Source organism: Euprymna scolopes, chromosome 36, assembly GCF_053919585.1.
Source record: "Euprymna scolopes isolate OS-2025 chromosome 36, ASM5391958v1, whole genome shotgun sequence".
Taxonomy (NCBI): domain Eukaryota; kingdom Metazoa; phylum Mollusca; class Cephalopoda; order Sepiida; family Sepiolidae; genus Euprymna; species Euprymna scolopes.
In genome coordinates, this window is record NC_136517.1 from 49,892,912 (window position 1) to 49,914,024 (window position 21,113).

The 21,113-nt window shown below is 32.3% G+C and overlaps 1 protein-coding gene and 1 pseudogene across 5 annotated transcripts in view; one reads left to right on the forward strand and one right to left on the reverse strand.

The window, feature by feature from the left end:
* Positions 1-4,074: 4,074 nt before the first annotated feature.
* The window catches only part of LOC145260467 (protein kinase C and casein kinase substrate in neurons protein 2-like), a 198,973-nt gene continuing 181,934 nt past the window's right edge, over positions 4,075-21,113 (forward strand). The window contains exon 1 of one of the 5 annotated variants that reach the window (XM_080118545.1): positions 4,075-4,229. The gene's annotated coding sequence lies outside the window, so the exon portion shown is untranslated. Of the gene's footprint in view, positions 4,230-7,621; positions 7,647-8,102; positions 8,128-10,549; positions 10,981-21,113 lie in introns of those variants that run through there. The other 4 variants (XM_080118547.1, XM_080118549.1, XM_080118552.1 and 1 more) reach the window with 4 other exon arrangements.
* On the reverse strand, positions 6,957-7,165 carry LOC145260836 (U2 spliceosomal RNA; annotated as a pseudogene).

Sequence of the window (21,113 nt, forward strand, 5' to 3'; positions counted from 1 at the left end):
TGTGACATGGAGCTGAATTACGCTGTCATACATATGACCTTCTCACAGCCACCCTTTTCGATCTAGCACTTGATAACAGTGTACTACAACTCAGTAGAGCTATCTGAATCGAGTCTGAATCCCTTTTTGAAGATGTCAGGTGGCATGAGGTGTTCTTCACTGGAAACACACTCAAAGATCATCACAGTTTGGAGAAACTTGATCTTCATGATTCACAAGATTTTGTATGGACTGTAAACATATAAAAAAAATGTTTATCTCATTTTCATCCCTGAAATAATTCTCTTCTTGTCCATTACGGTGCATCTCCTATTTTGAAAAAACAAAAACAAAAAAAAAAAACTGTTTGATTGGTCAAGACTATTTTCCTTGATCAATCAACAGACATTTAATTTTAGTAGGCTGAATGCAAAAAACAAAACAAAACAAAAAAAAACTTCTTCTTCATTTTGAATGTGATCCTGTAAAGTCAACAAGTAAGGAAATTTCTCCTTAATTTGAATGCTGCAACTTGAAACTGAACATTCAGAGGGTTGTTTATTTTCTTAGATGTTAAAGAGAGAGAGAGAGAGAGAGAGAGAGAGAGAGAGAGAGAGAGAGAGAGTTGGATTTCTTACAAGCTGCAAACACAATTAGTTTTGCAGTCTTTTTTGTCTTATTGCTTAATATAATAATTTAATACACATTATATCCTTTATCTCTGTCTTGCATGTCTTCTGTAGACTTTCTTCCAGCCTTTTCTCACAAATGAACCATTTTATTGTCAAATCACTTTAGGCAAGCCAAGTGTTGTTCTATGTTTCATGCAACTTGTTCTGATGTAAGCAGAGCATCCCCAACTCAATGGTGTTTAACTTTCTTGAGACGTTTCTTAGCTTTTGTAAGGCAGCTTGTGGTAGATTAGAAATTGATGTGTGAGACGAACCAGTATAATAAGCTACTCTTTTTCTTTTGTTGTTTTTTCAGCTTACTCTTTCTTCTTTCTTTTTCAACTCTTTCGTGGCTGTTTGGTGTCAGATGTTTACATAGAAATGCTGTTTGCAGACAAATGCTAAAAAGCAAATGGCTTGAATCACTCATCCTCTTTCTTTCTCCACTTTATTTGGATTCACTTTCTTTGTTGCTCCCAAAAGCAAGTTAGTCTTTACAGAAAAGTGTGAACTCAAAATATTTTTTAATCAATAAAAATCGTTTCAAGCCCCAAAAGGAACAATGTTAATTTAAACAAGCCTATAAAACTGTGAAACCAGAGTTCTTCAGGGTGACACCTGTGACAGCTCAACTCTCCCACACTCATTCTAAAAGTGAACTTAGCTATCTATAAAATAAACTCTCTCTCTCTCTCTCTCTCTCTCTCTCTCTCTCACACACACACACACGCAGACACACACGCAGACACACACACACACACACACACACACACACACACACACACACACACACACACACACACACACACACACACATTAGAACTTTGAAACAAATTTTCGGACGGTTTATCTACTTCTTATTTAAAAACTTTAAAACTTCTCAACAAACTTTGATTTGTCAAGGTATATTTTACATCTCTGTAAAATTATTGATGTATATGTAAATATATATATACATGTAGATATATTTTGTTCATTAATTCATGCTTTCTCACTTTCGTTTCAAAATCCCATTGTTGAGGTAGCTCTTGCCAACTGGTGACCCATTCTTAACATTTACATTTCTATCCGTCTTTTTTATTCACCAATTTAAGTACATCCATATTAATTGTTAGCGTTGTTATTGGCACTTTTCAAAGATGTTACTATTGCCAAAATACACTACCTGTAGACAGGGGCAGTGTTATAGGTTCTCCTAGGCCTTTGCAGTGTATAGTTCTGACTGTATTTGTGGAAAAGTAAGAAAATTAAACTAACAAGTGACATAACTTTTGCCCTCTCCTTCCCACCAAATACTGAAATTTCCAAGATGCTGCACATCTAACAGTTTCCCTAGGGCACAAAATTTGCTCCTACTGGATCTGTTATATATATTTACGATTCACTGTTCTTTAAATCAAAAGAATATATAGAAATGAGAGACAACGCAATGGAGTTTCATTCTATATTAATAAACAACTTTATTTGTCATCTTTGTTAGTAGCTTTAGTAGGAGAGAGAAACGAGTTAGTAGGTTGAAGTGTTCTTGTGTAGAGATAGAATTAATATAATACTGGCTGGTTGAGGAGAGAACAGCTCAGTCCACACATGTTTATAGCTAGCAGTCGCTTGGGCAAAGGAAGCCAATTACAGGAGAAAGAAGGGGCAAAGTCTTCAGTGTGTTTACGTGTTGTCGTGGGTGAATGGGAGTTGTATCGATGAGAGTAGTCCTGTAGAATGACAAATAAAGTTTGCGTGGGTACAGCACGTGGAAATAAATGGTAGTTAGAAAAGAGTCATTGTTAGCTTACTGTACTCACTTTCTGCCTGGGGCTTTGGAATCTGTTCCCAGGCAGGGTCAGGTTAAAAGTGGGTTAATGGTTTCAGATTTCGCCTTTTATATACTCTGTCACGTGATAGAGAGCTGGCTTGTGATTGGAAAAGCCAGGGAGAAAATGGATTTCAAATCTCAAAGTCGTGAGAAGTAGCTCCTGCCTGTGTTTGTAGCGAGTGTAGGCTGCTACAAATGATATAAGTTTTCAACTTAGCAAAATTTTATTGTTAGATTTACCTTTACCTATCCAGCAGTCATTTTTCTTTCATTTTTATTCAATGTTTTTTTAACACTGTTGTTTTATGTTGTTTTTTTTTTTTTTAACTAAAACGAATAGGAGTTTCAGAGTTAATTATTACGGTATAATTTGGCTATTAAATTATTACATGTCATTCATGTATAAATACAATTGCAAATTACTTAGTACTTGGCTGTCAGAATGAGAGCATGCTACCCCTGCAGATTAAGTAATGGATACTGTTCGAAATTCCATGCAGATTTCTGAGTTTGACAGTGTACGTCATGGCTGACAGAATGAGAGTATGATAACCCCGTGGATTAAATCAACGGTTCCGTTCTGAATTCCATGCCAATTCCTGAGTTCAACAGAAAGATCTCTAAATTCGACAAGATACACCTGGAGAAGGTCGGAGGTTACATCGACCGAAACTTTGTGAAAATAACACTCAAGATGAAAAGAGTAGTCCGAAGAATTCGAACAATACAAATAAACAAAATTGTTATAAAACTATAAACAATATTAAGGTAACATTGTTTTTATCCCTATTCATAAAATCCTAAGATGTAAAACTCTTCTTAAACTTTCAATCTTTTAATACATAATAATTTGCTAAGAATTGAAGAGCATTTTTTTCTTTGGTCAGTGAATAGAGAAATCCTTCTAGACTGAGTCAATTTAAAATGTTGTCCTAATTCAAATTGTCCCTTTTGGAGAAACACCATATCTAAACGCTCTGTGGGGAGGGGACAGCGAGTAAGACTGTCTATTCGTGAGTTTAAATTTTCGAAGGATCATATATAAAAAAAAACAAAAGAAAACTATTAACATAAGATTAAAATGGTTGGCTTGTTTATGAATAAACGAAATGCATTCTGATGGATTTAATTTTGTAATTAAATAGTTTACAATAGGATTTTAAAAAAGTTTTATTTTACGCTATTGCATTTGAATAATAATAACAATACCGTCTAAGTGGCATAGAGACGAGAAACACAGAAGTGGTCACTGGTCAGTCAATCAATTTTAGAAATGAAAAGAAAAGATGTAAAAAAAAAAGAGAAGTTTTATTAAGCATAGTTAAGCATTAAAAAAACATATTTACTATAAATACTATAAAGAAAAAAAAAGGTGTGAAACACCTTGAATGTGAAACCAATGCAATTAGTACTTTAGTATTGGGTTCATTAAACACTAAAAGTCAGTGTGTATGTGTTTAGGTTGACTAAATACTATTTTCATACGAGACTCTAATAAAGATTGATCCAATCAGACATTGGCTTGCAGCGTCCATTCGGCTGGCTAAGCCCCCCCCCCCGCCTCTCTCTCTCTTTATATATCCCCCCTCCCTCTATATACACATGTCCTCTCGCCGTCCACCCCCTCTCTAGCCCTTACTCTTTCTCTCTATCTGGTTTTAGTCCCCCTCCCTCTCTCTGAAAATTGCAGCCATCTTTTTATGAATGCTTCGCTTGATCTTTTAGCTTTAACACTACGGTTTTTTTTTTTGGAGGAAATATTTCTTTAGGTAAGTCGATGTCGGTTTCCTTTTTAATTCAGACGTACAGTGTTGACATTGTTTTAACTTTTTAGGATCTTATTTTTGACTGTTAAGTAAACGTTCACGTCGAATTCTTTCTTTTTCAGGAGTAAGAAAAAAACAAACTATTCTTGAAACAACTGGTACTATTACTACTACTACTACTACTCTTGTCGACGAGAAATTAATGTTTTCATAAAAAAATAAAAACTAATATATATATATATATATAAATGAGCGGACTGGACTTCTGGATTTTACTGGTCGTGCTGTTTTTTTTTTGTTTAGATAGGATTTTCAAGTTTAGTTCAATTCTTACGGTATATTTTGTTTATTAAATTGTTAGGTGAAAGTACAGAATAGTTAACCCCATACCCGTGTTAAGAATGGATTTCTAAATAATAACGTTATTATTTCAGCACGATCCGTAACCTGCAGAAGTATGAAAATCAGAATAAAGTCTGTTCAATTGTAGACTTGGGCTGTTTTGAAAAAAAAACAACAACAAAAAAAAAACTATTTATCATTCACATGTTGAATAAATAAAGTTGATACTTGGTTTTTAAATTGCATTTTTAGTCCTGAAATAAAATAATTTAGTTTTTAAATTTGAGTTATTATTATTATTAAAAAAAAAAAAAGTTTATCACTGACAGGATATTAAAATATACGACTGGTTTTTTAAACCTTTTTAAATACATTTAAATTTCGTAAAGTTGTATTTGATCTAAAAATATTAAAGTTTTTTTTTTGTGTGTGTCTAGAGTTTTTTGTGTAATATAAAATAAAATTGGGAAAATACTTTTCAGTTTATGAAACAAAACCAGACAATAAACTGGCCGCCAACAATTAAAACAACGAAATAAAGTTGTTTTCAAAACTTTAAAAACTAAATTACAATTTTTAGACTAAGCAAACGGGGGAGGGGGGTTACACATTAAAACTTTTTTTTTTTTTTTACATATTTTACTAATGTAAGTATTTATTTTTTACACACTGACACTTTTTTAATTGAACTACATTTAAAACTGTAAAAGCGGTTAAAACTCAAATAACCCATAATTTTGTAACAATTGTCAAACGTTTTTTAAATGACCGCCAGCGATGAAAACTTTGAAAAGTTGGTACTTATGCACTTTTGTTACCGTGCTGAAATAATGTTATTATTTTGAAGGCCATTCTTAACATGGGTAGGGTGTTACTGTTTTGTAAATATTATGTGCTTCCACCTAACAATTCAATAAAAAATAAGATATCGTGAAACTTGAATTTAACCCGAAAAAAATACTTGAAAAATAGCGCGGTAACAAAAGTGCATAAGCACCGAAAAGATTTTACATTTATAGATTTGAAAAAAAAAAAAAGGTAAATTTATACAAATACCGTGACAGCGAATTAGTAGAAAAAAATGTACCCTAACCCTAACCCAGTTTTCAGATTCGTGTTCAGCACACCGAAACGTAACAGAATACTACGTAAAAGATTTTACTAATTCGCTGTCACGGTGTTTGTATAATAATACCAAAAAAAAATCGAAGTACAATTTTATTTTTATAGTAAAGCTATTTGATGTTTATTATATTGTGAGACACATAAATTATACTTTGAACTGATATTTTTCTCGGTATAAATAAAGCACAAATTTTATGTTTGGTCATCTGTCTCTCTGTCAGTTGAACCCTTCGATTCTTCTTTTGACATTTACATTAATATCATAAATATTGCATACGATAGTTTCCCAAAATGCACGATATAATTATCTTTTGGGCATTTTTCAGTATAGACAACAAAATGAAAGTGTTTACTGGTTAAAAAAAAAAAAAAAAGTTACTCTTAGTCTTCTATCTATGATCTATATAATTTTTTTTTTTTTTTTTTCGTGGGGTGTGTGTAGAAAAATCCACCCAATAACATTTGAGTGGGTTTCTACCAGTATTGTTTGATTTTCGATTGTTGAGCGATTATCGAGACTCCCCAGAGGATCATCTCATGACAGCTATTTTTCTTTCTTGTTCTAACTTAACACTATTTGTGTTTCAAACCAAATAAACGCTTTAAAATAAGTTAAAACACGAAAAACTTATCCAGGTAGATAGAAGACTAACTTATCTTGCGTTTGGTAACATTTTTTTTTTTTTAAACTCTTTTTCGCTTTGTTGTTCATACTGCCGAAATGCCCGATCTTTTTTGTTGCTATAATTTCTGAATTTGGTACTTCTGCAGTTTACAAACCGTGCTGAAATATTGTTTAGAAACCTATTCTTAACACGAGGAGAGGGGGGGACTTTGTTTTAACGTTTCTGCACTTTTTCACGTAACAATTTAATAAACAAGATACCGTAAAAATTAAATTTAACTTAAAATCCTAATCAATAAAGTAGCACGTTTCGTATTCTGCATATAAGTACTTGGTACTCTGAATTTATCTAATTTGATTTTCTAGTCTTGCTATTCTTAATTTCATCTGACGACATCTTCCAAAATATGACTCTATTAAAACAACAAGACTCGATTTTTAAATAGATTTACTTATTTTGACAGATACAGAAGGAATAGTAAGAAATTGGCAACCATAATTAAAAATTCACTTGATTTTATTTTTCTACATTAAAAAAAAAAAAGACTTTTAAAACTTTTTGAAATTGTATGCGAAAACCAATCGAAATATTGTACCTATTTACTATGCCTCCCCACAGGACACCCTTTTCTCCACGTTAAAAAACGACCCTGTGGTGTTTAACTTAAACACCACAGGGTCGTTTTTTAACGTGGAGAAAAGGTACAAAAATAAAAAAATTGTCTCAATCGTGAAGGACTGCAGTGCTCCTCCATCGAAAGAGAACAAGAAATTGAAGTGCAGCAAACTGCAGCATCTGAAGAACAGATACTACACTTTGATCTTGACCAAAAGGCCAAGTTTTGATATCCAATCAAAATATTGTAGACATTTTTTTTTTTTTTTTTTTTGCAGAGACCCTATTCTACAATTGAACTGTCAAAAAAGTGTAAATAACCTCAAGAATAAAAGTTGTGTAAATTTAGTAATTTTTGAACTACGCCCTTTTTATTTATTTCCTGCTCTTTTCGTCGTAAAATTAAGTCTGTCGACTTTTGTCTTCCCCCCCCCCTCATTCTTCTTTCGTCCAAGCTTTATTTTTCTCTCGTTCTTATTTAATTTTAATACAAATGAATGGCGGTTTCTATTTTTTCCTGTCAGATTTTACACATTGCCCCCACATTGTCAAAAATAAATAAATAAATAAAAAAGAGAACGAACGCCATTCTATTTTCTTCATGCAATTACACGATGGTGACCACTTCGAAAATACAAAAGATGGTTACCCGTTCTGTTTTTACGCTATGGAGTCAAAAACTGGGTGGTTAGTAACGCTTACTGGTCAGGAAGTGAGTGATCAGTTTACGTAAAGTTTATATAGTATATTATATGGTACTTGTACAGTTTAATCAAGACATTAAAAATTGTTTTTTCGCTGTAGAAAAAAAAACAAAACTACTTGATGAAATTAAGTAAAAAAAAACTTTTTTCGGAGAACTTTGTTCCATACATATGTACAAATATTTAACCTTTTTTTTTTTTTTTTTCTTCGATATTTTCACTTTTTAATGTTTTCATTAAACTGTACAAGTATCGATTATATTACTGAATCTATATAGATAAGTGAATTCCCATAAATATATATTTTCATTGTGCTGACGCGTAATCGTCTAAAAAAAACATAAAATCTGATTTCTATTGCAAGTCTGAATTTTTGAGATGAGATGTGAATGTTTTTGTATTGTTTTGGTTACTCGGACAATTATTCTAATCTTGGGTATTATTGGAACAACGTTGTAACCTACGACCTTCCTCGGGTGTTAGATTCAGGTTTGTTTCCTTTTCTCAACTAAGGAAAAGAAGGGTTTCTGCATTGCAAGAATTCGGACCATAGGTTTGATTTCTATTAATAGCATAAGGGGCAAAGGGTAGATTTTTTTTTTACCGAAAATGTTTTGTTTTTCTGTGCTGTTTATCTGGCTTTACCTACCCGATGTTGCCTGGGAGTTTATTTTATGCTTATTGCTTGGCCACCTTATATCGTTCTCGGCGAGGGCAAAGTTAGACAACTTTTTTTTTTTTAATTTTTTTTTTTTTTATAAGGGGAAAATAGAGCCCCTCCCACCAAAGTGTCCTTTGGATAAGAGTAGGGGCGAAAATAAAACGTTGCCTTAGTGGAGAAAGATCTGCCCTCTTCTACCCAAACTCATAACGTTGTCACAATATTATATAATTAAAACTTGTGCGTAAATTCTAAAAAATGATTCTTTCGATTATTTAAATGCACATTCTTTTAATATTTTTTTCTTTTAAAAGAAAGTTAAAATTATGCTTTTTAGATTTTCCAGTTATTTTCCTTGTATACTTTTATTAGTGCTTACCGAACTAAGCCTGAAATTTAGATTAGGGTTTAAAAAACGGCTTCGTTCTTCGTTCGTACGAATCCTAACATCCGCTCTTGCTTAAAGTTTTAATTTTTCTTTTCTTTTATTCTTTTGTAAATTATTTTTTATATAATACAAAACTGACCATGATGAGTTTGACAAACATTTTAAAAGTTTTCCATGTTTTACTCTTGTGATCTATGAGGGAGGCACTAGGCAGTGGCGAGCAACGAATCAGTAATTGATGCTGGTGTATTTGATCGATACCTCAATTATCGCAGAAATTTGGTACCGATCAAATACACCAATACCCCAAATCCTATCTAATAATTTATTTGCGAAAATAAGTTTGCTTCATTGAACAAGTCTGTCATTTTAATCTTTTCTTAATAGTTGGAAAAAATGAGTTGCTCCGTGGTTCTGAAAGGAATTTGGAAGCATTTAAACTGTTGGCACTTGTGCATTGTAACATCTCGGCAAATTTAGAAAGCCATTTTTAACATGCGGAAGCGGGTTGTTAACTATTCCCTTATCGCAGATGGAACTCTCCTACACATGCTAAATTATTTACTAGAAAATCATTTAAACTGGCTTATTTTTTTTGGGGGGGGGATACACCCAATAATTTTAGAGATTAAAGGGTAACGAATTAACATAATTTTAGTTTTATAAAAAATTCGTTTGATTTAAAAAAAAAAATAATTATTAAACGATATCCTGATTAAATTTAACTTTCAAAATCCCATTTAAAAGTATAATTTGGTTAAAAACTTTAATAAAAAGAAAATAGCGAAGTACGTTGGGTAATAATGTATAAACTAGTTAAAAAAAAATGAAAATTTGCCATTGTCAGAAGCGAAGTTTTCCTAACATTCTTTAAAATAAATGGCTTTTACACCTTAAAAATGCCTGTTTTATTTGGTATTTGTAACTTTTTCTAAAATGACAAAGTTATTTACAATTGCTCGCGTCTTAATCAAAAAATGTGTTTTTCTTATTGCCGCTTCTTTCCATATGTCGTTTCTTTGCTTTCGTAAGTTGAATGAATGTTAAACATATGGGGGGTTTAAAGTCCGTGAAAGGTTCAGCTCCCCATCAGAGGGGGCACTCTTGATAAGTAAGGGGAGGGGTAAAAATAACGCCAGTTAGAATAATTTTCGTTCGGAGAAGATCGCATTCTACGTTTATCCATATTGTCTTAAAGAAGAGGAATTTTACATCTCGACTGAAGACAACAAAAGTTTTAGAAATTCCTAAATCACCGCGTTTTTCTTTTCTTAAAAAAACAAAAACAAAACAAAAATAACAAAAAAAAAACGCGATGATTTAGCAATTTTTCTTCGCTTATTGCGTTTATTTATTTATTTATTTCGATTCTGTTCTTATTATTTGCGTTACTTCAAAACAATTATTTCAACAAACGTATTTAACGTTTTACGCGTTAAATTTGGCGGATGTGAACGACTGAACGACGTGCCTCCGCATTTCCACCCACACCCATTTTTGTTATTTTTATTCTTTCACTGTTTTTGTTTTTCTTGGAATTATTGTTATCAATTAAGCATCTCTCTCTCTCTCTCTCTCTCTTCCTCTCTCTCTCTCTCTCTCTTCCTCTCTCTCTCTCTCTCTCTTCCTCTCTCTCTCTTCCTCTCTCTCTCTCTTCCTCTCTCTCTCTTCCTCTCTCTCTCTCTTCCTCTCTCTCTCTTCCTCTCTCTCTCTCTTCCTCTCTCTCTCTTCCTCTCTCTCTCTCTTCCTCTCTCTCTCTCTTCCTCTCTCTCTCTCTTCCTCTCTCTCTCTCTTCCTCTCTCTCTCTCTTCCTCTCTCTCTCTTCCTCTCTCTCTCATACATTCTTAAATTGGTTTCAGTGATTTTTGACATTGGGCATGAGTACAAGACAATTTATGGTCATTTTTGCTGTAGACAACAAAACGAAATGATGGCCAAATAATAAGTGGTACCAAAGGCATGATAAGCCACTCTTCTACGTACCTGAATTAGTTTTGTGGTGTAACATATTTTAAAGTCGTTAATTCGCAACGACAAAATGACCGACATCAGATGTTTCGATAATCACGTAAATCATGAAAATAAAACCAGATGCTGATAGAAATTCACCTAGTAAATAAGGGAACACTTATGGGATGGATTTCTTGGTATTTTTATTTTTTAGAGTTTTGAGCCATTAATGACTCTCCGAAGTGGTATGTCATTGTCAGACATGTTGTCGGTTTAACTTAACAACTGGGCATTACTTGTTTTTCGAACAGAATAAAAACTTTAAAACACAAAACTTATCCAGGTAGGTAAGAGTAATTTTGGCCCTTGGAAACATTTGCGTTATATATTTTTTCTTTTAATCACTTTTTCGTGTTGTCTATACTGCAAAATCCGCTAATTTATATTTTTAAATGAAACTATGATTTATGTATTATATATTGATTTTATTTCAAAATTAATTGTATAAAGAAGTTTGGTACTTTATACTGAATACGGATCGTGCTATTTATTTTATTTTTTTTAGGTAGAATTTTCAAATTAAATAAAAATTTTACGGTATGTTTTGTTTATTAAATTGTACAGAATAGTTACAAAACAGTGACCGTCGTAAAATAAATGCGATTGTGTTGACAAAACGCCCCCTTCCCATGTTAAGAATGGGTTTCTAAATAATGTTGCACGGTCTATATTCTGCATGAGTACCAAAAATGCACGTGGATGCAGCAAAAGATTTCGCCGAATTATTTGTGCCGCTCGCTCTCTCCACATAAATTCATAAAGACTAACTAAACAGATTCACCGAAGTCCCGTCGATTCGTTCGGTTTGACTCAATCTTAGTTTTTGATCGCAAGGTCAAGGCTGCTTTTTAGTCAACGAAATGGCAACTGTACAGCCATATTGTTTTTTTTTGTTGTTGAATGTTTACACACTCTAATCGCGCATTTCTCGAGTTTTGATGGGTAAAATAAATTAACTTTTGACACGAAATGACTCCTAGAAACATTTTTAATGCCTTATTTTTCTCGTATCACTCGCAACATTACACGAAATTGACGTAATTATTGTAAAAGAATTTAATTATTATAAAAATAATTATTTTACTTTAAATTTTTGAATAATTAAAAAAAAGAAGTCATATTTAAGAAATGCAGTTTGATTGTATAATGAAAGTTAAACATTTTAACTTTATTTTAAAATTAAAAAAAAAAGTATATCTCATTAAAGCATTAATAAGCAATCATAGAAAGTGCAAACGCCTTCGTATATTAATTTGTATCCGAAAACAATATCATTTCTAATAACCTTTTATTTGTTTCTGTATTTAATAAAAAATATCCAGTTTTCTAATATTGTTTCAATTTAATTTTATTACGTCAATTCCAATATTGTTTCGTTTTAATTTTAATATTCTTTTACAATAATTACGTCATTTTCAATAGCCAATCAAATTGCAGTCTTACATATGGTGTACCCCCAAATATGTCTCGGTATTTTCCTCATATTTTGGTTTATCTAAAATTCAAGACGGCCAATAATCTAAGATTAAGTTTCTTGATACTGGATCAATGTTTTTCTTTTTTAATGTAAACATTAATTAAACTATTTCCGACACTGTTGTTCCGTGACGTTATATATATATATATATATATATATATATATATATATATATATATATATATATATATATATACACACACACCCACACAAGGTTAAAAGTATTCAAGAGTGATAACTAGTGGATTTAATGAAGTTATTAAGATTGCTCAATAAAAGAGAAAGAATCTCATATCTTTCTCAGAAAGATATATATATTTTTTATTAATATAAACAAATTTACATGGTCGCGACACTGGACATGCTAATGTTTCGGACAAATGGTCATTTAAAACCAGAAGTCCTCGTCAGGCGACTTAATAAATGGTTGCTCCAGAGAAGAAATTAGTTCTCAAATCTCAGCAATTACTGCACTAGAAATCCTACACGCCTGTATACAGACCATCTAGAATCGAATATTAACTTTAATTTTCAGCACCAATTTCAAATTTATTTACTAATGACTTCACCTAGCGAAATCATATTTACACTTGTGATTTTTTTCTTTCTTTAATTTCTAAATTCTACTAATCTATAAATATAAAAGCGAAAATGTATGTATGTATGTGTGTGTGTTCGTTCGCTTTTTCTGTGTGTCTACAAAAGGCTTCTTTCAGAGAAGCAGTCGCTCGCTTTACAACTTTTTAAAACTTTTTATATCACATATAAATCGTAATATCTCACAGTTAACAACGAAGCTCGCCTGTCTATTTGCTCGATTTCGGGAAGATAAATATTCAACATTTATCGCTTGCCGCATGTGGGTTAGTCTTTTTCCTATAACATCTTGGGGGGGGGGAGCGTTCAGCAGTAAATACTATCCCGCAGTCAAACTTGACCTCATTAACACATTAAAACGGGCACCTGCCAAATCCAAGTAATTAAATAAATTCAAACGTGTTTCCGTTAGCATCTCGCGGTGGGGCAATGGTTAACGTCGCACGTTTTTTTTTTTTTTTTTTTTTCACACTTTAATTTACAACTTTGCCTCAAGGGTTCGGGTTCGATCCTCATACTTACTTTTTTTTTTTAACCTCCCCCCACACGCACCTCCAAACACCCGGGCAACGCCGGGTACCCCTCGCTAGTTGAATATAAAATCATGCTGTAACGATATTTTTTTTTGGTTGATAGTCATTTGCGGAGTTAATGCCTTTATTAAACAAATCAGTTATTCTACCGGTCTGGGAACGTAACGTAGAAAATGCTGCAAGGCTTTCATTTTGATTTTTTTTTTTTTTCTCAATGATTTGAATATTTTTTTGTGTGTGTGTATGAAATTGAAACCTGATGACCTTTAGTATTTTGTAACTTATCTTGAAATTGAACTTTATACTCTTGGATATTTGGAATCTTTCACTAAGACGTATGTATCCCCCAATCAATTTGATTTCATTTTATATATAAAGTGACCTTATCTGTCTGTCTGAGGAACGGTATCTACTGAACTCCTCTGTCAATTTTTGGTCTACAGGCTTGACATTTGATATACAAGGAATTTTGATCTATGGAACAAATTCGATTTGGTCTTTAGCTAGGCACGGCCAAAAAAAAAAAAAAAAAGTATTTTTTAATTTTTTTAATGAATTAAAATCCATTATTCTTGAGCAACTTTTTTTTTCCAGAAAGATGCAAGCTTGAATTTTATCATATGAAAAGCAGGATAATGTAAAACTTTCTATTTTTTATAGAATTTAAAATTTTCCAAAAACCACACCATTCACCATCATTTAAATATTTTTAAAGGTTTTTGAACTAATTCATTTTTTTTTTCTAAATAAGATTTAGGATTATTTGCTATAAGAATATGCAAAAATATAAGTACCTGAATTTCAAATCATTTCAACTTTTTATATCACTCTATAGATTTGCGTAGCGAAATTAATAAAAAAAACAATTTTATGATAGTTTATTTTAAACTATGGAGGCTTGGATAGAACTAAATTAACTTTATTTAGCCATGTATTTTTAATGCTTAATTTGAAGGGTCTTTTTTTTTTTTTTTTTTTTTATAAGCGAGATATATATATTTTTTTTTTGCCTACATAACCCTGAAGTTAAGCAACGGTAAGGCTGGCCAATACTAGATGAGTGACCATTTTGGAAATGCTAAGCATCGTATGTGTTGAAAACAACTCCTACATCTAGTATAACACTTGGTCCACCATACGTAAATTAACAAGAAATTGCCGAAAAATATCTTATTTTTAGCAAAATGCACGGTTATTTATTTATTTTTTTTGTTTCTTTTTGGTATCGATTTTTTAAAGCAGTTCCTCTTTAATGGTATATTGGCAATCTTGGACTCACTAAAAGAAAATTATTAATTTATTTTTCAAAGATTTAGAAGTGTTTTTTGCAGAAATAATGTTTTTTTTTTTGTGTTTTATTGCTAATCTGAAAGATAATAATTATTAACACATTCAACGAATTTCACACTTCAAAACGCAAAAGATTAAAAATAAAACACATTCAAAATTCAGATTTTCAACCTTAAAATCTGATATGTGCAGTTTTTTTTTCTTTTTGTTTGTTTGATCTACAATCTTCACTCTCTCCAGAATACAATATATTTTGTTCAGTTTCGGCTGATTGTTACGTACCCACAAATAAATGGAAGGTTTTGTAGGCAAAAAAAAAAAAAAAAAAAAAATTATATAAAAATACCGATTATGAAAAAAACAAAAAGTACACTATTATAAAGATCATTCTTCACTTAATAATTAGTGAAAATTGTATTGATTGGATAATTATTTGATTTTTAGTAGATTTTTAAAGAGACTTCATCATTAAAAATAGCTGCTATGGTGTCAAAATTAAAAATTGAAACTTGCTAGGCCGAAGGCAACTTAGTGTTTTTGTACGCATGTGCAAATTTATACGTTAAATTCGGTTAAATTTTAATGTTTTCTTATCCGTCTGACGAAAGCTCAAATGGTAATGACTAAAGCTGTTGGTTTCGATTCTAGCTAATGGCACAAGTCATTTTTTTTTTTTTATTAACTATTATATTGTACCCAATAAGTAATTTTTTTTTAAAAACTGTTATATTGTACATAAGTAATCAATAGAGTATTGGCTCTAGATACAAACTCTGTATGAATTAAAATATATTTAAGTGTATTTTACGACTGAACCATTCTGCATGGGGGGGGGCACTACTATATATTGGGTACAAATAGAGAATTGGTTCAATAATAATAATCATAAATATAAAATCTGCATAAATTAAAAACTAAGATATATTTAAGCATATTTTATGAGCGGGCGATGCCGGGCGGCTTACTATAATTTTATATATAAAAGAAAGTTGTGTTTATCGGGCTAAAATTTAGAAATACCCAAGATGGTACTGTACAGTTTACACATTGTGCTGAAATAAGATTAGTATTTAGAAACCATTAACATGAAGAGGGTTTTTGTTACCTATTAAATAGTATGGTCAAATAAATTGCAGAAGTATCCATAAGATTTACATACACCGAATCTGATCATATTCATCCTTTTTGGGTCATCAGAAATTATGCTTGGGGAGTTTAAAAAATAAATTCTTTTTTACTAATGTCATTTAAAATTAGATAAAATAATCAGCCTTTTTACAACCTTCTTTCTTTGTCTCTATTTAACTTGCCTTCCCACGTAGGACGAGTTAGGCACTATCTCTCCAAAAGGAGTGCACTGGATTAGGACAAAAATAAAATTACTTCAGCCTAGGAGTTTTCCTTTACTGACCTAGAAGAGATGAAGTGTAATATCAGAATATAGTACACTTTGATCTTGACTAAACCAATTGAAAGGAGCTGAGACAAATTCTATGAACACATTTTTATTTCTTTAATTCCATTTTATTACCCATGCCCCACGTAAGGTCAGGTAACTCTACTAGTATGTATAAATAAATTAAACAAAAAACAAAAAAACCCAGAATAGAACTATTTCTGACAGTTCAGCCTTTATCCTGACCTGTTTACGAACTGCCCTTCAACTATGTATTTAAATGAAGATAATTGGATAACATTCTTTTATTTTTTTTTCACCCTTTTTCTTTTCTTTCCCCACGTCTTCTCTGCATTGTTTAAAGTCTACTCATAACAATGATTACATATGGCAACTGCAGTGAAAATAACAGAAAAGTTAAAACCTAACTGGAAACTGAAATAGTTAAAACTCAGTGTTAGATGGTGTGGCAACATCACTTATTTTAGTGAATAAAATCGTTAGTTTTAATTACTAGAATGGCCATCCAGCATTGCCTCGGTTGAATAATATAATAGTTAAAATATCAGTGATTGACTCAAGTTTAAGATCTATCAAACTCTAGTACCACCTGTCGATTTGCAGTGGCACTCGCCTTAGATGGGTTGAACTGAAGAAGGAACTGTCACTTGTATATTCCGATTGGAGAAGATGACATTAAAGTTTTGCTGGTCTTGCTGGAAAGTAACGATGTCCTACATACAGCGCCTGGTATTCACAAATGGTCACACATCTGGTGCTGACCAGGCTCAATATTGCTTAACTTTGATCAAATTGAAATTGGCGTGTCAACATCATTGTGTCGTACGCTGTTGCTTTGTACAACTGAGTGCTGATTGTCGATGACAGAGACAGAAAGAAGACTATCGGTCATGTAGACAAAGATTTTACCTTGACCAGATTCAGCCACATCTTGTGCCATTATGTAGCATAACAAGCCAATCGGCTGTTATTGTGCAACATTTGCCGTGTTACACCTTAATCCATTCAACATGCAATTTCTTGCATATTTTTAATTTTGTCAAGTCTTAAAAATATATGGCTGAAAAGAAAAAAATATATTCAGTTTAAGTTAACGACTGTTTTACATAGTGGTATGTATGTGTTGTACAAGATAGTATGTCGTACTAGTTATGTGTTTAGAACATTTTTGATTTCATGAAATCAAATTTTCGTCGTAACTCTTCTTTTTTTTTTTTTTTAACTCATAAGCTCTCTTCCATTATTTCACTGTGGCTGTGTCATCAAAAATTTTTTTTTTTTTTTGCTCACATCTTCCTATACTATCCAGATTTAATCTTCCTCTGAACTCATCAGATATGTTTCTCTTTCACTCGCATTACGTATCTATCATGTTATTTTTCTCCATGCAACACATATCCTCAACCATCATGAAGTATTACTGCCATACATAATCATGCAGCTTACGCACGCTGAAAACTGATATTTCTAAATATGTAATTTGGTTGCTTATGATCTGCGATTTCTATGAAGTTAGTCTGGTTTGTCCGGCAGCTGACATCAATAACTGAAAAAGACCACTCGCAATGTTAGGAACGAATGCACTGTCTGTGTTTAGCTAATACAGATCTAAGCAGGCCACTCTTTCATAAATTGGAAGAAATAAAAATTTAATTTTAATTGTGCAGGTTTAGGGGTTAGAGAAATGTTTCTTTTTTTTTTTCATAACATTTTAAAAATTAAGGAACGTTCAGCCAGCTATTGGGTGAGCCTGTGCCAACTTTGTGGAAATCATGAGTTGTACAATGTATGAATACCGTAATTTGCATGAGTTTTATCCATTACATTGTTTACAGAGTTAAAATACAGGGTGGAACGATAAATTTGTCACCCTAAAGAAAACAATACTTACAGCTTTATTTTAAAACTTTCATTGAAAAAAATCAATTCAGGTAACTTGATTATGTAGTAGAGCTGACATCTATTTAATGTAACCACTTTCAGCTTCAATCACTGTTTCGATACTGGTCTGGAACTGGGAGTGTGCCTTTTTCACAAGCACTGGCAGGAGCTCGGCAGATGGTGGTGCTCAGGCTGGCTTTGATGTTGTGGAAGGTCATGTTGATGATATTCTTGATGTATGACTAAACGAAGTAGTCTGGAAACTTTAGGTCGAGGGTGGAGGCAATGCCAGTGAGAGAAGGGTACAGTCGTAACACTCCTTTTGAAGCCAAGCCTGGGTCTCTTTGGACTTGTGGAGTCCTGTTGCCACACCCAGGGTCTGCCACTGGCTACCTGATTGCACCAGGGAATCACCACACTCTTCAGCACATTCAGGTACATTTTGGTGTTGACTTTCAAGCAAACTTTGAAGATGTGAGGTAGCATGATGTGGCACTCACTTACAACCTCACCAAAGACCATAACCATGACTGGAAACTTTGTTGAGCTGTGCCCTCAATGGTCCTGTTGTCATAACTTGGATCAGAAGAGAGAAGGAGTTGTACAGTGGTGCATCTCCAATCTCGCTCATTAGACATTGTGTCACTTTCAGATATGATAGAATGCTCTTGGGATTTGTACACAACTGGCCAACTAGTAGATGGTCTTCAACAAAAAAAAAAAAAAAGAAGAAAACTGGTTTTCATCAAATGGAAATGGAATCCTGTCTTTTCTAGGGCGACAATTTTATAGTTCCACCCTGTAGTATTAGTTATTTACACATGCTCATATCCTTTTATTTTGCAAAATCCAAGTGGCAAATCTTTTAGTGTTTTTTTAAAGTTTATAAGATTTCTCATGTCTGGGAATTTAACAAAGGGCGCAATGGCTGTAGGTACATACGATGAAATATTGCAAAAAAGAAAATAAGCTAATCACGATATGTATACTTCATTTAATTCACAAGAGTAGCATGCTCTCATTCTGTCAATCATGACAGCATATAAATCCTAAGTTATTTGCAATTATATTCAGAGTATCTTCCATATTGAGGATTGAACCATCTCCCAAAGAGTTTCACTTGCAATTGAATTTACCAAGTACTTTATCCATTACACCATACAAAATACAATTGTGAATTATTTAGGACTTCTACACGGAAATCTCTGATAGAACGGAAGCATGCTATGTTCATGGATTAAATAAAAGGTTCTGTTTGAAATATCATAAAGATTCCCAAATTCAACAAGATAAACTTGAAGAAGGCTGGAGGTTACATCTGTCAAAACGTTGTGAAAATAACACTCAAAATGAGAACAGTAGTCCGAATAAACCAAATATGAATTATCAATCCTCATCTAAAAAAATTTGAAATATAAGCTGTTGTTGTTGTATACACGTTTTAGTAGCAATCTCAGTCTTTTTTTTTTTTTTTTTTCTTCACTGATTGTAATAAATATTAATCTTTTATATCTTTTTTATAATCTTTATTTACTTTGGATTATTTGGACTACTGTTCTCTTTAATGTTATTCTCACAACACAACGATCCATGGCACAATAGATAAAGATGCTGAATAATGATCCGTTCTAAGTGACGGTCTTTGAGACTGATGGTTTGATCCTATGAATACAATTATAAATTATTGAAGTGATAGGTAATGGAACAAGGACAAACTACTCCTGTGGATTAAATAAAGGATTTTCGACGAAACTCGTGCAAATTCCCGAGTTTCACAAAGACTCCCAATGTGCAGTTTTACTGTATTTACACATTTTCACGCATTAAGTTCGTTCGTTTGTGATACTTGTTCATAAGGAGGACATGTTTTGTAATTTTTGAAAGAAGATTCGAGTTGTATAAATTTTTTGTTAACTCATTAAACATCACTTTCATATTTAAACGGCAATTTCCTTTCGGATGTGCTGCTTCTTTGTATCATGGCATTCTGCATCTTGAACTACGCATCTTAATTTCAAAATGTCAAATTGTTTATTATCATGCAAGTAATTTAATATCTTGGCATTATCCAATTCTTTCTCCCCTTCTTTTATTTAGAGGGTGATAATCTAAAAGTTAATTATTTGCAATGGTCTACGGTTTTGTTGGTAGATGTGATAGGATGAGGATATTGGTGCCGGTCTGGTTGCAATTGACAATTTTTTTAAACTCTTCTCTCTTGATTCTGACCTTTTTGTTTTTATCTTGTAGTTGTAATCTTTTTAAATTTATTTGTTCGCATTCCACTGAAGTTCTATTACTATGAAACTGAAATGTCTTTTTTAAAATTATTTTTTAAAAATCTTATTTTGTTCTGAGAATGGGGCATCCTACCAGATGCCAGACATTCACCCGCTATACATTCCAACTGAGAGATCTTAAGATTCTAACCATTTCTTTTAAGTGCAATTGTTTGTATCTCTCTTGCACTTGGTTCACCGGGTATATTTGCTAGGTAGTTTTTTGTAAATTCTTTTTCATGAGTCTGGTTGCTCCTATAATTACTGGAATGCACATCTTCCTAAGATTCAAGTTTCTTTCTTTTTTTTTTTTTTCGTGTTGTACATAAGATTTTGGTATTTTCTAATTGAGTTAAAATGTTTGCATTGAAGCAGAATTACTAATATTACAAGTGGATGAAAATTACATATTCAGTAGAGTTTTCGTTAGTAAATCGACTGCCACTTATTTTTAAGGCATTGCTCATTCGGTAAAAATAATTAGAGCTCTCCAGCAATTAACATCTATATTGAAATTTTGCTTACATTTAGCACCTACTTATCTCGTCACCCTGAAGAGCTGTAATACAACAAAACAGTTTGTCTGTGGATGAGAGAAAGAGAGACACACACACGTGTGTAAATAATCAATAGAAAGTGAAGTATGCTTATATATTTGTACAGGATTCACTCCCAAACTGATTAATTGATCATTATGAATGTTGGAACTTAGCTGCTAGGTGTAAAGGATTAAAATGTGAGCTATATTTGTATTTAGTTTGATGCAAAGGGAGTGGAAGCTCATTGAGATAATTCGGACACCTCTGATTTGTGTGAAATTTTAACAATGAGTATCAGACATCAATTAATAAATATTCCTAAGTTTCTTTGGAGTATTTTAAGAGTTTTAGGGGACAGAACATGAGCACAGCCTCCTATTTGAAGGTTCAAATATTTCAGATT